Below are 17720 nucleotides of genomic sequence, written 5' to 3'. Positions count from 1 at the left end.
AGCTAGGCCTGGTGGCTCACACTTGTAATCCCAGTAACTCAAAGGCTGAGGCAAGAGGATCACAAATTTGAGGTCTGCCTCAGCAATTTAGCAAGGCCGTAAGCAACCTAGTCAGACCCTGTCTCAAAATAAACAATGTAAAGGGCTGGGAATGTAGCTCAGCAGTAAAGCACCCCTGAGTTCAATCGCCCATACCAAAAATACATTACTTTTTAAAAAATTAGTCACACACCTACAGTGGCTGCAGTATTAAAACAGCAGACTTAAACACACCAGGATATATTGTTTAGCTCACTCCGCTTTTCTTTTTGTTTTCTTTCCTTTGAAAAATTCAGTACCTGCTGAATCATACCTGAATAGCATCCCTTTATAACTCAAAACGTAATGCCTAGCCAATCCCTATTTTTGCCTCAATGTGTCCTCAGATATTTAATTGCCACCAAAATGTTCTCCTGTGAAATACAAGACAGCTTCACATCCTACAAAGAGAGAGTATTTCTGTAAACAGGAATATAGCAGCACAACCCAGAACACCGATGCCTTACAAAATCAACACCTGTGCTAGGAAAAAAAAAAAAAAGCGGGAACAACCAAAAGCCAAAATAGAAAAACACTAAAACACCATTTCACACCCTCTCCGTGGAGCCCTGTCAAATGGAAAGGGCACTGTGGAAATTCTTCCTTCCAATTTCATTTCCTGATCTATAAATCTGCTGATCACGCACATCCTTTCCTGCACAGCCCTTTTCCCATTACAAATCTGTCGTGGTGACTCAGTAACCTGCCATATGGCAGAGTAAATCCATTCAGGAAAACACAAGGCTACTTTGTACCTCACCACATGGACCTAAGCTAGGCAGACTAGCTTCTCTAGAGGAAAACCATATCTGATCATGAAATGGAAATTTCCCAAAAGTGACACAAAAGAAAAAAGCTAGCTTAATCAACATGTAAGATAAGAGAATGAAAAGAACACAACCTCAGGTAGGATCTGTTCAAGGAGAAATGTGTTTAAATTACCTCCCACACACTCTGCTTTATTTCATAACAAGCCCTAATACCCACTAACAGAAAGAGGAATTCTGTTGTATATTTTTCTGACATGTACAGCTTTCCCTTCATATTCTCAAAGGTCACAACAATTCTAACATTTCTACTTGAAACATATATCATCCAGTATGACAGGCACCCAATATCCAAACAGACTTGCAGTGTGGTTGGGAAAGAACAGGATGTATCTGAATAGTTCTACATCACTAAGTAGATTGGTCATGTAAATAAATGCCCTACACAACCTGGATTAATCTGCATATAGGAAAGTAATCTGAAAAATATTAGCATTTTTTTTAATTACCATAGTTTTATTTTAAAAATCAGAATCAACCTGAATTAAAAATCACAATCAGTATTTTAAAGTAATTCTACTAGAAAAATGTCACTAAGTATTAAGTGAAAATATAATGGAATCTTTTCAACTTCTGCCTTTTGTTCTGATGAGAAATATCCAGATTTACCACATCACTTAAAAAAGTCTCCATGTGAAAGATGACTAAACATAACAATCATTTTTCAAAAATAGCCTGAAAACATGGTATCTTTTAATTGGTCTCTTTCAATTATTCTTAAATAGTGAATTTCTTAGCAGATCTTAAGTGCATCACCAGAAATAATATTTCTTAGGCAGAGGAATCAACAAAAACAAAATAGGAAAAAAAATCTTCTTTAGGGAGATCTCCATTTCCCCCTCTCTCTCATGTTATCCATTTTTTCCGTTCTTAACGAAGGACTATGGAATAATCCTGCTTGGTCTTGGTGAGACCAAGTGGCATAAATTCCAGCTTCAGAGAGAGTAGACACTATGGTAACATGCTGACAGCCTTCATTTACATAAAAGAATACTAATTACGTGGTATCATCAACATCTGTGATTCTGCTCACTGCCATATGCGACAGTGCTGGGTATTTTAACCCTTCAACTCACTAAATGTATCCAGAATTGCATCTGTGACAAAATCTGAAGACCACTTGAAGAGACATAGTGAAGGCATTTTTATAAATTACGTGATAAAAGTGAATTTTGTTTTTGCTAATATTTTATTTCCAAGTGGTATGAGAAAATATAATTCATTATCAATATATAATTAAGGAAAAGACTTTCATAAAATATAGAAATCACATTAAGAGGGGCTGGGGATGTAGCTCAGTGGTAGTGCACTTGCCTAGCATATGCTAGGCTGCTGCACATCCCCCTCCCCCTTGTTACCACCCTCCCTGAGTGGGAGTGTGTAGGGGAGTGTACAAGGGATTACCTCTAGAGCACAGCTCGAAGACCCCTGGAGGGACTGAAATTTCTGAGAGAAGTCCAAAAGCTCTGATGAAATGTATTCTCTGGCTCTTGGACCTGAGAACAGGAACATCCATTAAGCAGCAGGTCTTGGCCACAGGTGATGGGACCTGATGTGCTGGTGTCAGAACCCTTGCAAGATGACTATCATTTGTTGTCAGTAATCAAATGCTGGTGTTCAAGAATAACTGTGTAATTGGGGGTTATGCAGATTTGGGGTTATACCAGCATAATGTATCACCTTATGATACCTTATGATACATTATGCTGGTATGATATTAGGATGAGCTTTCTTCAATGCAAAAAGAGTACAGTAGGGCTGGGGATGTGGCTCAGTGGCTCAGCCTTGCCGGGCATGCCTGAGGCCCTGGGTTCAATCCCAGGATGGCCAATCACAAAACACTGGTTTGTTCATGGGGAGGGACCATCCCTGCCATTGTCCAAGAAAACAAAAAAGACAGATGCTTTGACATCTGTCATCTGACAGCAAATGACAGTAAAAATGCTTTACTCTGTACCAAATACCGACTTCTCTAACCATAGAAGAAACAGAACTAGGCCTTGGCGCTCTGTACTTCCACTCTCTCCTCTTGTTTGCTTCCTTCCTCTCACTGCAAATATTAAGTCTATTCTAACTTAAGAAAGAGACAGAGACAAAAAGAAAGACACAAGGTTGCCCTGCCTCTAGACTATCCTTGATACTGATTAGGCTCCTCCTTCCTCTGCCCTCTTGACCTCTGGAGGAGTATTATGCAGCTTCATCTCCTTGCAGCTCCTCCCCAACACCTAGATTTCATGGGAACTATTTTCTCAAAGGTCACTCACTAGCGATTTCCTTATAGTTAAATTCATTAGCCTTTGCTCAGTCTCCATCCACATTTGTACTGCATTTGACACCAAGTGCGCATTCTCTCCTGAACTTCAGGCTACCATTCTGGTCTGGTTTTCTTCCTACATCTGTAATCTCACCTCTGTTTTCAAATGTCTCCCAGTTCCTTGACATGTCAGCTTTCCTTAAGGTTTTGTCTGCACTTCTCAATGATTTATTTCTTCTATTCCTAGAACTTTAAGCCATCATTTCAACATCGCATTGTATTTTATTCCCACAAATGTTTTTAAATTGCTTTACCAAGATATAATTTACATACTATAAAATTCACTCACTTCAAGTATACAACTCAATAATTTTTGGTATACTCACAGAACCCCAGCATACTTTTGAATATAAAAGTGTTTCTATTTCTGGCCTGGGGGTGTGGCTCAGTGGTAAAGCATTCCAAGCACGCATCAAGCCCTGGGTTCCAGCCCCATAATGAGAAAAATAATAAATAAAAAAGTTTTGTTTTTTTTTTAAGTTTCCATTTCCTTGCAGCAACTCAGTCTCTGGTTGAATTTTTACATACTGACACCTGCATTATGGCACACTACTATTATTAATGTTTGGAGGATGAAGCCACTGCATGTTTTGGGCTTTTCTATTTGGTAGCAGTGATGATCATACTGTGTGCTCTACACTCTCCATCGTCTGGGTCTCCTAATGAGCAAGATCAGTAAGATGACTGAAGGGGACTAAGGAGATGCCATCTGTGGAATAAAGCTAGCTGGCCTTCAAGGCATCGCACTTTTTGATTCATTAACCTAAATATTATTGCCAGAGAGGTCAGTGCCTAAACCTTAGTCCTTTTTCCAGGATGCTAGATTGAGGGCAAGGTGGCAAAAAAAAAAAAAAAAAAAAGACTGCTCATATTAAAATCAGAAAATTTTGAATTCCATGGGAGCACACATCCCCTCTCTCCCTCTTTCTCAGAAATACTACCCCTGACAGTGCAAAGAAGCGACAGCTCAAAGTAGTAGAGAACCAGGCTAGCTGTGTAAGGATTACTCAGGGCTTCTTCAAACTTAATAGTCTGTTGGGTTGGGAGACAGCTCAGTAGTAGAGTGCTTGCCCAGCAAGCTTAAGGTCTTAGATTCAGTCCTCAGCACCACCAAATAAAAACACTTAGTAGTTTGTATTGTCTTCAGATCAAAGGAATTGGCTTGCTACAAGTAGGTGTTGGCTCTGCACTTTCTAGAGGCCATCCATGTTATTAACCTCAAACAGGCACTGTGTATATTTTGAACCTCCCCAGTAGCCGGTTCCCAGTCTGTCCCAATGCACAGGCTCTGCAACATGGTAGCCCCCTCACCAACCCAGGGAATCAGTTCAGTCACCTAATCTAACTTCCCTTTGAATGCCAACACATGAATTCTCTAACTAATAAAAGAAACATGTTACTCATAGGCCAGGATTTTCTGTTGGCCAAGAAAAAATTATCCTAATGCAAAAGAACCCTGATCTGTTAACTTGATAACTCTTTGTTTTTCTTCTTTATTAAAGATAGGCATCTTTACCCAAATGTGGGCACAATACATGGCACAATGGCACATAGATCAATTCCATTAAGTGCAACAGAAACCCCACTTCAGACAAATGGGTATGAGACTTGCATGAGGCAAACTACCTCTTGTGTCTCATTCTGACTGGATTACAACATTGGTAATAATGTCTGGAATACCAGCCACTTACAAGGATAAGGCAGGAGGATCTCAAGTTCCAGTCCAGCCTCAGCAACTTGTATCAAAGTAAAATAAAATGAGCTGGGGATAATAGTTCAGTGGTAAGCATCCTTAGTTCAATTTCCAGTACTAAAAAAAAAAAAAAGGAATTTTCCTAAAGACAAAAGGAAAAGAGAATTAGATAGGAATGAAAAGATCTCTCACTTGAACATATATATTTTGTGCTTTTGAGATGGAACAAGTAAAGAAGGGCGCCAAAAACAACACCAGGTTCATAATAAACCCCAGAACAGCTTAAGCGTATCTGCTAAAAGAGAAAACAGTTTTTTTCCTGAAAGGGGAAAGCAAAAAGTCACTAGCAGTTTTTATGTTTTGTTTTAGCATGATCTCCCTGACAAACAAATGATAAAACAAGGTCCAAATAAGGTCTCTTATCACACAGAAAATTTTTCTACACCAAACAAGTGGGGTAGTTCTGTGATCCCAGTGGCACGGAAGGCTGAGGCAGGAGGATTACAAATTCAAAGACAGCCTCAGCAACCTAGCAAGGCCCTAAGCAATCTCAGCAGGACCCTGTCTCGGAATAAAATATGAAAAGGCCTGGCGGGGCTGGGGTTGCGGCTGGGGTTGTGGTAGAGTACTTGCCTAGGATGCGTGAAGCATCGGGTTCAAGCCTCAGCACCACATAAAAATATAAATAAATAAAGGTATTATGTCCATCTACAACTAAAAAAATTTTTTAAACGAGACTGGGGGGCTGGGGTTCAGTGGTAGCACACTTGCCTGGCATGTGTGAGGCGGTGGGTTCGACTCTCAGCACCACATTTAATACATACATAAAATAAAAATCTATCAATAACTAAAAATAATATTAAAGGGAGGGGGGCTAGGGATGTGGCTCAGTGGTTAAGTGACCCTTCTATTGCTACCACTGAGAAAATTAGTGTTTAACCTCCAAACATCTGATCATAGGAACCATGGTTTGTCCCTGCAGTAGGCCTCCCAAACACCAAGTTCTCTGCAGCGGCTAGACAACCAATCAAAAACATACATATGCATATGCCCATATATCTATGTCAAATATATATCATACCCTTCTTGAATTGTACCCATTACATATATGTGGTTTATTGTCTATATATTACAACCCAGTATATCTTTTAAAAACTATATACAGAAATAAATAATTTTCTCCTAATAGTTCATTAAGCTATTAGATGAAAACCGACAGGAAACTTTATAATGGGTGAATAAGCCTGACAACATCTGTCTCCAGAACAGTCGGCCCTCCCTAGTATGGTTCCTAGCAGCATCACCTATCAAGTATCTTGCTAAAAGAACTGAGCCTAAGTCCAAGGAAGCCTTGAGATCTAACTACTAGGTTAGGGGAAACCTAGGAAATAGGAACTTGACACCACAGGCTGTGATTAGCCAAATCATGGAGAAAGTATATGGCAAACACTACAGAGTCAATTAGATAAGGTTCTTTAACAAATGAATGATACTAAAAAGGGAGGCAAGGAGAGTGGATCTTCTATGGATTAGCGATAGATCAACTAAACATAATATGTGGTTCTTATTAAATACTGGTTTGCATAAACCAACTATAAAGATTTTTTTTAGAAAACTGAGGGAAAATGTTCTAAAATACTGTCTATATCTACACTACTGTTTTTTTTTTTTTAAAAAAAAAAAAGCTTTATTGAAGGTTTGAAGTGTACAATCTGATAAGTTTTGTCAAGATATATACCCAAAGTCACAATCAATATAATGAGCACATCCAACACAGCCCAAAATTTACTCATGCCCCTTTGCAGCCCCTGACTCCAACCTCCCTTCCTACTACTCCCAGTCCAAAACTGGGAAAAATGGAACACAGAGTAAGTATTAGATGACATTAAGTAATGATTAGTTTGATGATAATGGTACTATAATTTCATTTTTGAAATATTTGTATGGCAGTAATACCTCCGAGGTGTTTACGGATAAAGTATTATGATGTGTGGGGCGGGGATGGGGAGGGGTGAAAAGTGGCAGGAAGAAATAAAACAAGATCGTCAAAATGTTGGTCACTGTTGAGCCTGGTTGATGGTTACATAGAATTCATTCTACTAGTCTCTTTATTTTTGTGTATACTTGAAAAGTTCCATAAAAAATATTTTTAAAGACAAAAAACAAAAAATACCTTTTAGACTCAGATGGCCAATTGGGAGGCCACTTGTAAGCTGCCTTCCAAATTTCTCTCCATAACTTCACCAGATTTTTATCTAGAATTCTGTCTACAAAATTTTCTGAGTATCTCCGCCTTTTGGGGACACCAAGCCACTTCAGTGGGTCTGTTGAAATACCCCTTGCTTTCTCATGGCTTCTCTTTCTGAAGCTTCTTCCTTTCCTGGGAAAGAAAGATCCCTGATTTTTTTCCCCCTTAGAACTCTTTTCCCTCCTCATTCCAATCATCCAATGGAAAGGAATCTAACTACCTTATCCCCCAAGTCTCACTATAGTCTCAGTAAACTGTGGCTCAAAAATTACATTTAAAAAAAAATCCAATTATTTTCGTTTCTCTGACCCCAGTCATATTAATGTTACTCCCAGTCCACACGATGCTTGGTGTGCCATGGCAAAATTTGGCCAACAGATCCCATACAATATGTTCAAATATCCACCAACTGGTTGTTTGCCAGCAGGGAATGTAGAACACTCTTTGTCATAGAAATGATGTTATGACTAGCACTCAGTTTCATTTTAAAAGCCTACTGAACCTACAATGTATCTATACTACAGTACTAGAATACTAGTACCACCACTGTGGAAGCTAACTATCAAATGTATTTATTATCTTTTTTATTTATTTATCTATTTTTTGCAGTACTGGTGATTGAACCCAGGGCCACTCTACCACTGAGCTACACCCCCAGCCCATTTTATCTTATTTTGTCTTAAGTTATTTTATTTTTAATTATCTTACTTTTATCTTAAATTGCCCAGGCTGGTCTCAAACTTGTAATCCTCCTGCTTTAGCCTCCAGAGTTGCAAGAATTACAGGTGTGTACCACCACATCTGGCTTCAAATGTATTTTCTCTGAGAAAATTAATTCAAATTTGCAACTCGGGATGCCAGAAATTGCTTTCCAGCTGCAGCCCAAGCAGTGAAATGGGGAATACCCTCCCCCTACTTTCTCCACATGGCTGAAGAGGGCTTTCCACACGTGGCCATTAGTATGGAAGACACATATATACATTGGGAACTGCCTGCAGAGAGAAGAAAAAAAAAAGGAACAATTTCTGTGAAAAGAAAACAAATCTGACTAGAATTTACAAATGGATCCTCAGATTAGATGCCAATGTTGGCTGTTTTGGTGGCTACTCTAAGAAATGGGAACCCCATCTTCCTGATGTCCTGCTACTTAAATGACAACAATAACATTTAGTCCTGTTCCCTGCCCCACACAACACACCAAACATGTCAGGACAGAGACCCATCATATTTTGCACAGAGACACCGTATGTATGGGTGTGGTAGTGGGGACTGAACCCAATGGTGTTCTACCACCAAGCGACATCCCCAGCCCTCTTTAATTTAGAGACAGGGTCTTGCTAAATTGCCCAGGCCAACCTGGAATGTGTGATCTTGTACTTCAGCCTCCTGAATATCAGCTGGGATTACAGGTGTGTGGAAAGCACTTGGTTTCAAGAGCAAAGATGACAAAAGTCCAAAGAGAAGACAGGAGTATTTGTTAAATATATATTAGGAAAAAAAAACTGGATGTTACAAAGAGAACAGTCAGGAATTTTAATAGGGAACTGGTAAAACAAATTATAAATCAGCCATATAGTGGAAACCAAGAGTTGTTTAAAAAACAGTATGTGAAAAAGCAAAGGGACAAAATAGTGTATATAATAGATCATCAAAAGTATAAAAAAAAGGGGGGCTCAGGTTGTGGCTTAGCATGTTTGAGGCTCTGGGCTTGATCTCAGCACCACATAAAATAAAATAAATAAAGGTCCATCAACAACTAATCATATATATATTTTTAAAAAGAGTGTAAAAAAAGCCACGCACACACTCATGCAACTTAGAGGATAAACAAGAAGCAGTACACTACATGCCCTGTGGTAAACAGGAGTAGAGATAGAAAGAAGACTCTGTTGTCAACCTCAGCACCTTTAGGGGATATGGCACTGAGGAAACTCACTGTTTCAATAACCATAAAAATTCAGGCATTGAGCTGAGTGCAGTGGTGAAAAGCCTATAAGCGTAGCAATTCGGGAAGCTGAGAAAGGACAGGGCAATTTCGAGGCCAACCTGAGCTAGCGAGACCCTGCCTCAAAATAAACAATAAAAAGGGCTGGGGATGTAGCTCGGAGGTAGAGTGCCCCTGAGTTAAATCCCCAGTACCAAAAACTAAAAAACAAAACAAAAAATTCAGGCATCAGCAAGATGATTGAAGATAAGCACAGAGCAAATATGTTTTGTCATGCTTTCATTAGGAAGTAAGATTTTGAGATAAGCAGCCTGATGACATTCATGGTATACAGAGAACCTGAGATCATGTTCTAGAAGCCCTAACCACTTCATAAAGAGCTCTCTTGCTGACATGGTGGTGTATGCCTATAATGCCAGCAACTCAAGAGGCCGAGGTAGGAAGATTGCAAGTTCAAGGCCAGCCTCAGCAACTTAGTGAGACCCTGCCTCAAAAGAAAAAGGGCTGGGGATGTGGCTCAATGATAAAGCACCCCTGGGTTCAATCCCTAGTACCAAAAAAAAAAAAAGCCCTTTCCCCTTCTCTTGTCCATAACTTTATAACTGGCAAAGTACAAATCTCTTATTGCAGACTGGCAATACAACAGAGCCTCTGCCAGTCAAATGTCAATCACATTTCATATCAACCAAGGTACGAAGTTAATTTCTACTCTTCTTTCCAGGTGGCACTCCCAACAACTGTGCATAACGTGGAATTCATGGGCAGACTCTTTTCCCCCGAAACTCCAGAAATCCCCCATGGAACAGCTCCTAACATTGTTCCAGTTTACTGGTCAGTAAAATACTTCTCAACAGAGCACCAACCTCTCTGAAGGAGTGGAGGCAGGGGAATATGTGTGTGTGTGTTGTGTGTGTGTGTGTGTGTGTGAGGGGGGGGAGGGAGAGAGAGAGGGAGGGGGAGAGAGAGAGGAGTATGTGTTAGGAGGTGGTGAAGGGAATCAGCTGAATGGCAAGGGAGGTTCAAATGAGAGTGCACACACTCCTGTACTTGGAAAGTAATTAAATCTAACCAAAATACCAGCTGCCATGGCCAGCTATGCTGCCTATTTCTGAAAACAAGCTCCTATCAGCCACTCATTTTTGCCTCCATAGGGCTTATTATGGATATGAGGTGTCCCCCAAAAGCTCACGTGTGAGATGATGCAAGAAGGTTCAGAGGAGAAATGATTGGATTGTTATTCTTAACCCAATCCATGGATTAATCCATGATGGGATTAAATGAGTGGTGGCTAGTAGTGTGTGACTGGAGGAAGTGGTTAATTGGGGGCATGTATCTGGAGCTACAGTCACTCTCTCTGCTTCCATATGCCATGTGAGCTGCTTCCCTCTACCACCATGTTCTGCCATCATGGTCAGCCTCACCTCAAGCCCCAAGAAATGGAGCTGACCTTCTCTGGACTAAGACCTTTGAAATCGTGAGCCCTCAAATAACCTCCCCCTCCCCTACAATTGCATTGATCGGATCCTTCTGGCTAAAACAGGGCTTTTACCTTATTAGGCTGGTTAATGGAGCACCTTAAAGTAACTAACACTGTGGCCTTGATTTCATCCAGAGTCTCATCTAATAAGGTATTCATAGTATGGTATTCTTAAACAATTAGAGGACACTCTTATATTAAAAACAAGAAAAATCACTATCCTTTCAAAACAAATTTGGTTTATCTCATATTAACTACTTTTCTTAGGTCTTTAAACATTGCTTAATGGCAACACAGAGCAAGGATAGTAAAAGCCCAGTAAAGTTGTTAAAAGTAAACCCATTGCATTACAAAATGCAGTTGAATTAAAGAAGCAGAATTAGCCTAAGTTCAGTCTCCAGTGGGGGTATGTCCATTGAAAACTCACAGATCCAGCAGAATGTGCTGCGTGGCAAAAATATCAAAAGGGCCTTCTTTCAACAAACCATAGAAGGCATTTGAAAGACGTGAACTGTGCATGACCCTCATCTCTTGTATAAGGGTAAAGCAGGAGTGCTTCTGGGTACTCTGCTACAGTGAGAGGGCACAGGAGGTGAGAGGACTGGGCCCTAACTCCTGTAAGAATAAGACAGGCTCCCCAGACAGAGGGCCACTGCACACCAAGGGAACACACTTCTTTGTAGTTTAAGTCCCACTAAATCCTAGTACCCCTTCTCCTGTTTTAAAATATTCACCTTCCGATTCTGCCAGTGAGTCCCATGATTTGCATTAAGACATCAAAGTCCCCATTAAAGGCAAACATAATCTTATATGGGAAACGCTAAGCTAATCAACTAATAACTAAACACAGGCTCCTTTACAGTAGCAGGAAGTAGAAAGCAGAGTTCTGACGGACAAGATACTGCATAAGCAAATGTTCACAGAAAGAAACTAGAGAGGGAGGGAAAAGTATGAATCACTGCCTCTGAGCCTTAAGGCTGTATGACCAATGAGGATGGTCCCTAGAGAAAACACACAAAATAAGCTTCCCTGACTTCATAAATGTTTCTTTAGCATCTCTTCTATGTTGCCTGTGATAACTGTGTGAATCAATGTAGATACCCATAAGATTAATACCAGTGAGATATATATCTTTAACAAAGATGTAATAAAACAAGGTATACTTGTAATCCAATAAGTATAGCTTTAAAAAAAAAAAAAAAAGACAGTCTCATTTTTCCGAGGCAGGCAACTCCTGGGCTCAACCTACCCTCCTATCTCAACCTCCAGAGTTGCTGGGATGAAAGGCATGCGCCACCACGCCTGATCAATGTCAGACTTCTGAGGGACCATTTAATTCAATGCTAATTCCAAGGGGCCAACTTACTAGTCCTCCAGTAAAGAAAATATGACATCAAGCTGGTCCAGATCCAATCTGGACTTTAATGGAAAGGCAGAGGCTGGACTATTAAGGTGATGATGTCAGTAAGAAATAAGGAATTGTACTGCAAGTGATGGCGCACACCTGTAATCCCCAGAGACTTGGGAGGTTGAGGCAGGAAGATTACAAGTTTCAAATCAACCTCAGTAATTTAGCAAGCACTAAGCAAACTAGTGAGACTCTGACTCAAAAAATAATAATGAGCTGTGTGGTGGCACATGCCTATAATCCCAGCAACTCAAGAGGCTGAAGCAGGAGGATCCTGAGTTCAAAGCCAGCCTCAGAAATTTAGTGAAGCACTTAAACAACTCATTGAGACCTTGTCTTTAAAAAAAATGCAAAAAAAGGGGGGGGGGGGGCTGGGGATGTGACTCAGTGGTTAAATGTTCCTGGGTTCAAAAATCCACAGTACCAAAAACAAAAACAAAAAATAATAATAATAAAATAAAGGACTGGAAATATAGCTTAGTGGTAAAGCACCCCTGGGTTCATTCCCTAGTACCTGAATAAATAAATAAGGAATTGTCACTTTGTATTTGTACATTGCAATGACATATAGTGTCTCCAAAATAACAGTTAAGAGTTTGTTCTCTGAAAATTAAATAAAAAAGAAAAATGTAGTGAAAACAAAATCCATGTGTTAAAATAACCAAAACCCTAAGTTCTGGTATCAACCAGATACCAGGGGTCTGAGTGACAAGAGTTCTGAGGACCCCCAAAGTGAACAAAGTGACCTAGACAGAATCTGACAGTTGAGGACGTCAGTCTATGCTTGACTATGGACTGGAGATCAGCAGTAAGAGGGAGTGTCCTCTGAGCAAATTAGACTGAGTTCTTCCTTAGCAGGTCTCCAACTCATAAATAGACTCACTGGAGTCTGGTGATAGCCTATGAGGGCCTGGTCACTAACGTCATCCAGAAGGCTCCCTCTGCACTTATTCCTTGCACAGAAAACCAAAATTGATTTTCCACATAGCCCACCTTCAGGGAGAAAATGCAATAACCACCAACTCAAGTACCAGTGTGCTTAACAGTTTTATTTATCATTGTAATTTTAATCTTCACTCTGATGATTTGACCACATAAGTCACTTCCCAAGATAACTGGTCATTGTATCTTGTTCGCACAAAATTGAAGTTCTGGACCTTTAGAGTTAAGGTCTAGACCCTAGTTACGACTTCACCAGGGTAATGCCACCTGGGAGGGCTCTGGGTAAGAAGCTGGCATTTTCAGGGATAGGTAGCTCTCCATTCACGATCTCTACAAGTAGAAAACAGTTGGACAAAACCTGGCTGGAGCTAAATACTTTTCAGTATTTTTATAATTAACATGCATTATAAAAAGTCAAATCAACTGTCATTTATTGAACACTTACTACATCCAGGCACTATTCTAATACTTAACATATATCATTCATTCCTCATGATAAGCTGATAAGGTAGTTATTTTAACCCTATTTAAAATAGAAGAAACTTAGAGGTTATGAACCCTATCCATGATTGCACAGCTGATACATGGCTAAGCTCTGACCTAGACTTCGAAACTCGATGTTAACTAAATGCGATCAACCACTATTAGAATTTAAATTTTTTTTAAAAAAAATTTCATCTTCTTGATTACCAGAGCAGGACTGAACATCTTTTCAACTATATATTGGCCATTCTCTTTTCTCTGCTGTGAACTGACATAACAAGCAAGCACTCACCATTGAACTTCCAATCACATAAAAACTTACCAGAACTAATAAGAACTCAACTGCTTTGAAGCACTATCAAAGCTCTGTGCAGTGGCAGTATTGTGGCCAATGAGGTTTATCTGAGGCATGATTGTTGCTAATTGAAGCACTATCAATAGAAACATACTTAATATGGTCAGAAACAAATAATAGGCATTACCTATTCTAAGAGATGAACTAATCCTTTTTTTGGTTGGTCAATTTGCCTTTTTCTCATTAAATGATTACAGTTCTGTACATTTCTGGATGTAAGGCCTCTGACACTTAGATGTGTTATAAGTATCTGTGTATAAGTGTGTGGTTTGTCTGTTGTTTAGGGGGCCATGTCGTGCATAGGATTTATAGTTCATGCAATCATAGGGTGCATTTTATGATTTTATATTTTATGAAACCATTTCTTACCCCAAGATAATTAAGATATTCCCTTATAGTTTTTCCAAAAAGTTATACAGTTTGCACTGAGGTTGCTAACACATCTGTGTTGTTTTGCTTTTGTTTCCTATTCTACTAGCCTTTTTGACTCACCATTTCCCACTGCCACAGGGTTCCATTACCAAAAAGACAAGTTAAGCCAATCTTGCTGGCTCATACCACCTCTTCCCCACCAATTCTTTTAAAGTAACTCTATCCGTTTTTGTTTCTTTATCATATGAAACTTAAGGTGAACTTGTAAAATTCTGTCCAAAAAAATCCTTTTGAAAGTTTGATTGGCATTGCATTGAATTTATAAACTTATTTTGGGGAAAACTGACCTCTTCGTGGTAGTGAGTCTTCCCATCCATATCTACGTTTAGTATTTCCTGGACCCTTTTAAAGTTTTTGAATGGAATCTTTTGAAAATATAATACACATTTACCAAATGGTTACTGCTAGTATGCCAAAATGTAATTCACTTTTATATTAGTTTGAATCATATGGAATTGCTGATATTTAATAATTTTGACCTAAAAATCATATCTCATATTATGCTCAAACATTTCTAATCCAATACTCAGGCAATCTTGCTGAACTGTTAATTGTTCTAATAATTTGTAGATTCTTTTGCATTTTCTCTGGGTGACCTCATAATCTTTAAGTACAGACAGCTTTCCTCTCTTTTCTATTTCTTTTTTCTTGTCTTCTGGCATTAGCTAGGAACTCTAGTTTGTTAGTAAACAATAAGGGTGATACAGTGGGCATCATCTCCTTATCTGAACTTTAGAGGTAATGGATCTACAGTTTTACCAGGAAGTATAATGTCTATCTAGGGGATTTTAGTTAACTTTAGGTTACAGAAGTTCTTTTTTATTTCTAGTTTGGATAAAAAAAATCAGACTAAATATTAAATTTCATCTAATATTTTATTTTGCACCTATTAAGAAAATCACACACTGGGGCTGGGGTTGTGGGTCAAAGGAAGAGTGCTTGCCTAGCATGCGTGAGGCACTGGGTTTGATTCTCAGAACCACATAAAAATAAAATAAAGGTATTGTGTCCACCTACAACTAAAAAATAAATGTTCAAAAACAAAAAAAAAGAAAATCATACAACTGTCCTTTTAAAATATGTTGGTTTATATCAGTGATAGATTTTTCTGAAGCTGAAAACCGCATATAATAAAAAAAAATTGGTCTTGATGTTTTATTTTCAAATACAATGTTATCCTCAGTCTGTTAATATTTAGGGTGGGGATATAACTCAGCTGGTAGAGTGCTTGCCTCGAATGCACAAGGCCCTGGGTTCAATCCCCAGCACTAAAAAAAAAAAAAAAAATATATATATATATATATATATATATATATATTTTTTAAGTTCATTTTCAGAAGTGAGATTAGTCTTTCCTTTTCTTATATTGCCCTTCCCTGTTTTACTATTACACTAACTTCAAAAACTGAGATGGGTGACTTTCCCTATCTCTAGAATGTTCTGTTCCAAGGTTTATCTGTTCTAGAAAGACCTGAAAAATTTTACCTGTAAACCTGTCTCTTTTGGACATTCTATAAGATGGTTTTAGTGGTTGATGTAGCTAAATTCAAAGCAAGATCCAGGGCTGGGTGTGCAGCTCAGTGGCGGAGCCCTTGCCTAGCATTCCCAAGGCCCTGGGTTTAATCACCAGCACTACAAAAAAAAAAAAAAAAAAGCAAAAAAAGACTCTCAAATCCAGTAATCACAGGTCTAAGCCTTGGGAAAGTGTGTCTAGGTGATCCAGTGTTTACTTTAACCCCTGCAGAAATCCCACATTGGTTTATACTTTTGAAAACATTTAAGCCAGGTGCATACCTGTAATCCCAGTTGCTCATGAGGCTAAGGCAGGAGAATCTCAAATTCAAGGTCAACCTGGGCAACTTAGCAAGACTCTGTCTCAAAATAAAAAAGAATACAAGGGCTGGGGATGCTCAGTGGTAGGTAATGCCCCTAGGCACAATCCTTGGTACCACAATAAAGAATTTTAAAAAGAAAATATTCAAATAAATAGTATGCTACTATTAGAAAGAAGGACAATGATGGAGGAAACAATCAGATGTTCAAGCAATTAGAATTTAGGAAAGGGGTATGATACACCAGTACTACAGGACTCAGAGCTGAGGCCTGTGGTACTCCTGGTACAGGGTGAGGGGCATGGAGAGCATGATAGGCCCTTTCACTAAGACCACTGGTTTTATTGCTGTAAAGAGTGGTACCATCAGGGTTGGGGATTTAGCTCAGTGGCAGAGCACTTGTCTAGCACATGCAAAGCCCTGGGTTCAGTCCTCAGCCCTGGGGGAAAAAAAAAAGAGTGGTACCATCACTTTTGAAGTAAATGAATCATCTCCCTTCCCTACTAGTTTTCTTGGGCTTCTAAAGCCATAATTAATATTAACACTGTTCCACAACTACCAGTTTTAATGGCTTTCTCATATGATAAAGTCCAAGTTTCTCAACGGGACTTTCAAAAGTATTCCAAACAATCTGACTCTGGACTAGCTTCTAATATTATCTCCACTTTTTTTTTTTTTTAAATACAAACAACCAGATAGTCTGGTCTACTAATCAGAAGTCCCCAGATACACTTACCTCCTTGCCATGCTATCCATCCTCTTCTGTTCTAATCCTCAAAGCCCCATTTTTCTTTCCTTTTTTTCCCCCCTTCACTTTTGGTACTTAGGAATGAACCCAGGGGCCTTTTACCACTGAGCTACATGCCCAGCCCTTACTTCTCTTTTATTTTGAGACAGCATCCTCCTAAGTTGCTCAGAGCCTGCTAAGTTTCTGAGATTGGCCTCAAACTTATGATCCTCCTGCCTTAGCCTCCTGAGTCACGAGATCACAAGCATGTGTCACATGCCTGGCAGGTTCATCATTTTCATAATGGTCTTTTCCTGCCCACTCTACCACACATGAATCTCTACCTCAAAGAATACCTTATTGCCCACAGCCCTCAGTTGTTTATCTAGTTTCCCAGCCATATTTCATATTTCTGCTTAAGGCAAAGGATATACACTCACTGCCTTCCCAGGGATTTTGATATAAGAACTAAAAATTCAATCCTAATTTTCCCCTGAGCATCCTTTACTGATATTAGATGCCTATCTTGACTTCTAATCCTAGGTGGAGCCCCTTCTCTTTGATAAATAAATTGAAATGCTTTTGCATTATGCAGATATAATTATCTTCTGAAAGTCTGTGATTGCTCATTAACCTATTCTTTCCCAGTTCCAGCTCCTTTGCCAGGTACCACAGCGGACTGTCATGCTTTCCAAGCTACACGAGAATGTATGGGTAATTGCCTAGGTCCTAGTATAAACAAAACTGGTACATGCAGACACAAAGGTCAAACGTTTAAAAAGACTTGGTTTTTTAGACAACTGTACACATGGTGTGTTGTTTGCAAAGACAGGGAAAAAAAGCACATTAAAGATGCCATTTTTAATGGCTCCCAATATGTGTCATATTTAAATGAAGTTAGTTTTTTTTTCAACCAGATATTCATTCTTATTATGGGGACTATGTTGTTCAAAGATACC

At 39.1% G+C, this 17720-nt stretch overlaps 1 protein-coding gene and 1 pseudogene across 17 annotated transcripts in view; one reads left to right on the top strand and one right to left on the bottom strand.

Moving 5' to 3' along the window:
* Positions 1–17720, bottom strand: part of Usp49 (ubiquitin specific peptidase 49) — an 82635-nt gene that overhangs the window by 11864 nt on the left and 53051 nt on the right. Inside the window, exon 1 of one of the 17 annotated variants that reach the window (XM_027950403.2) lies at positions 2310–2395. The exons of the other annotated variants lie outside the window; for them this stretch is intronic. The gene's annotated coding sequence lies outside the window, so the exon portion shown is untranslated. Of the gene's footprint in view, positions 1–2309; positions 2396–17720 lie in introns of those variants that run through there. 17 annotated transcript variants of the gene reach the window in all.
* On the top strand, positions 13778–13844 carry LOC114104405 (U4 spliceosomal RNA; annotated as a pseudogene).

The sequence above is a fragment of the Marmota flaviventris genome, chromosome 6 (genome assembly GCF_047511675.1).
Source record: "Marmota flaviventris isolate mMarFla1 chromosome 6, mMarFla1.hap1, whole genome shotgun sequence".
Classification (NCBI taxonomy): Eukaryota; Metazoa; Chordata; class Mammalia; order Rodentia; family Sciuridae; genus Marmota; species Marmota flaviventris.
The sequence above is the reverse complement of the archived record's forward strand: the minus strand, read 5'-3'. Positions and strand labels throughout refer to the sequence as shown.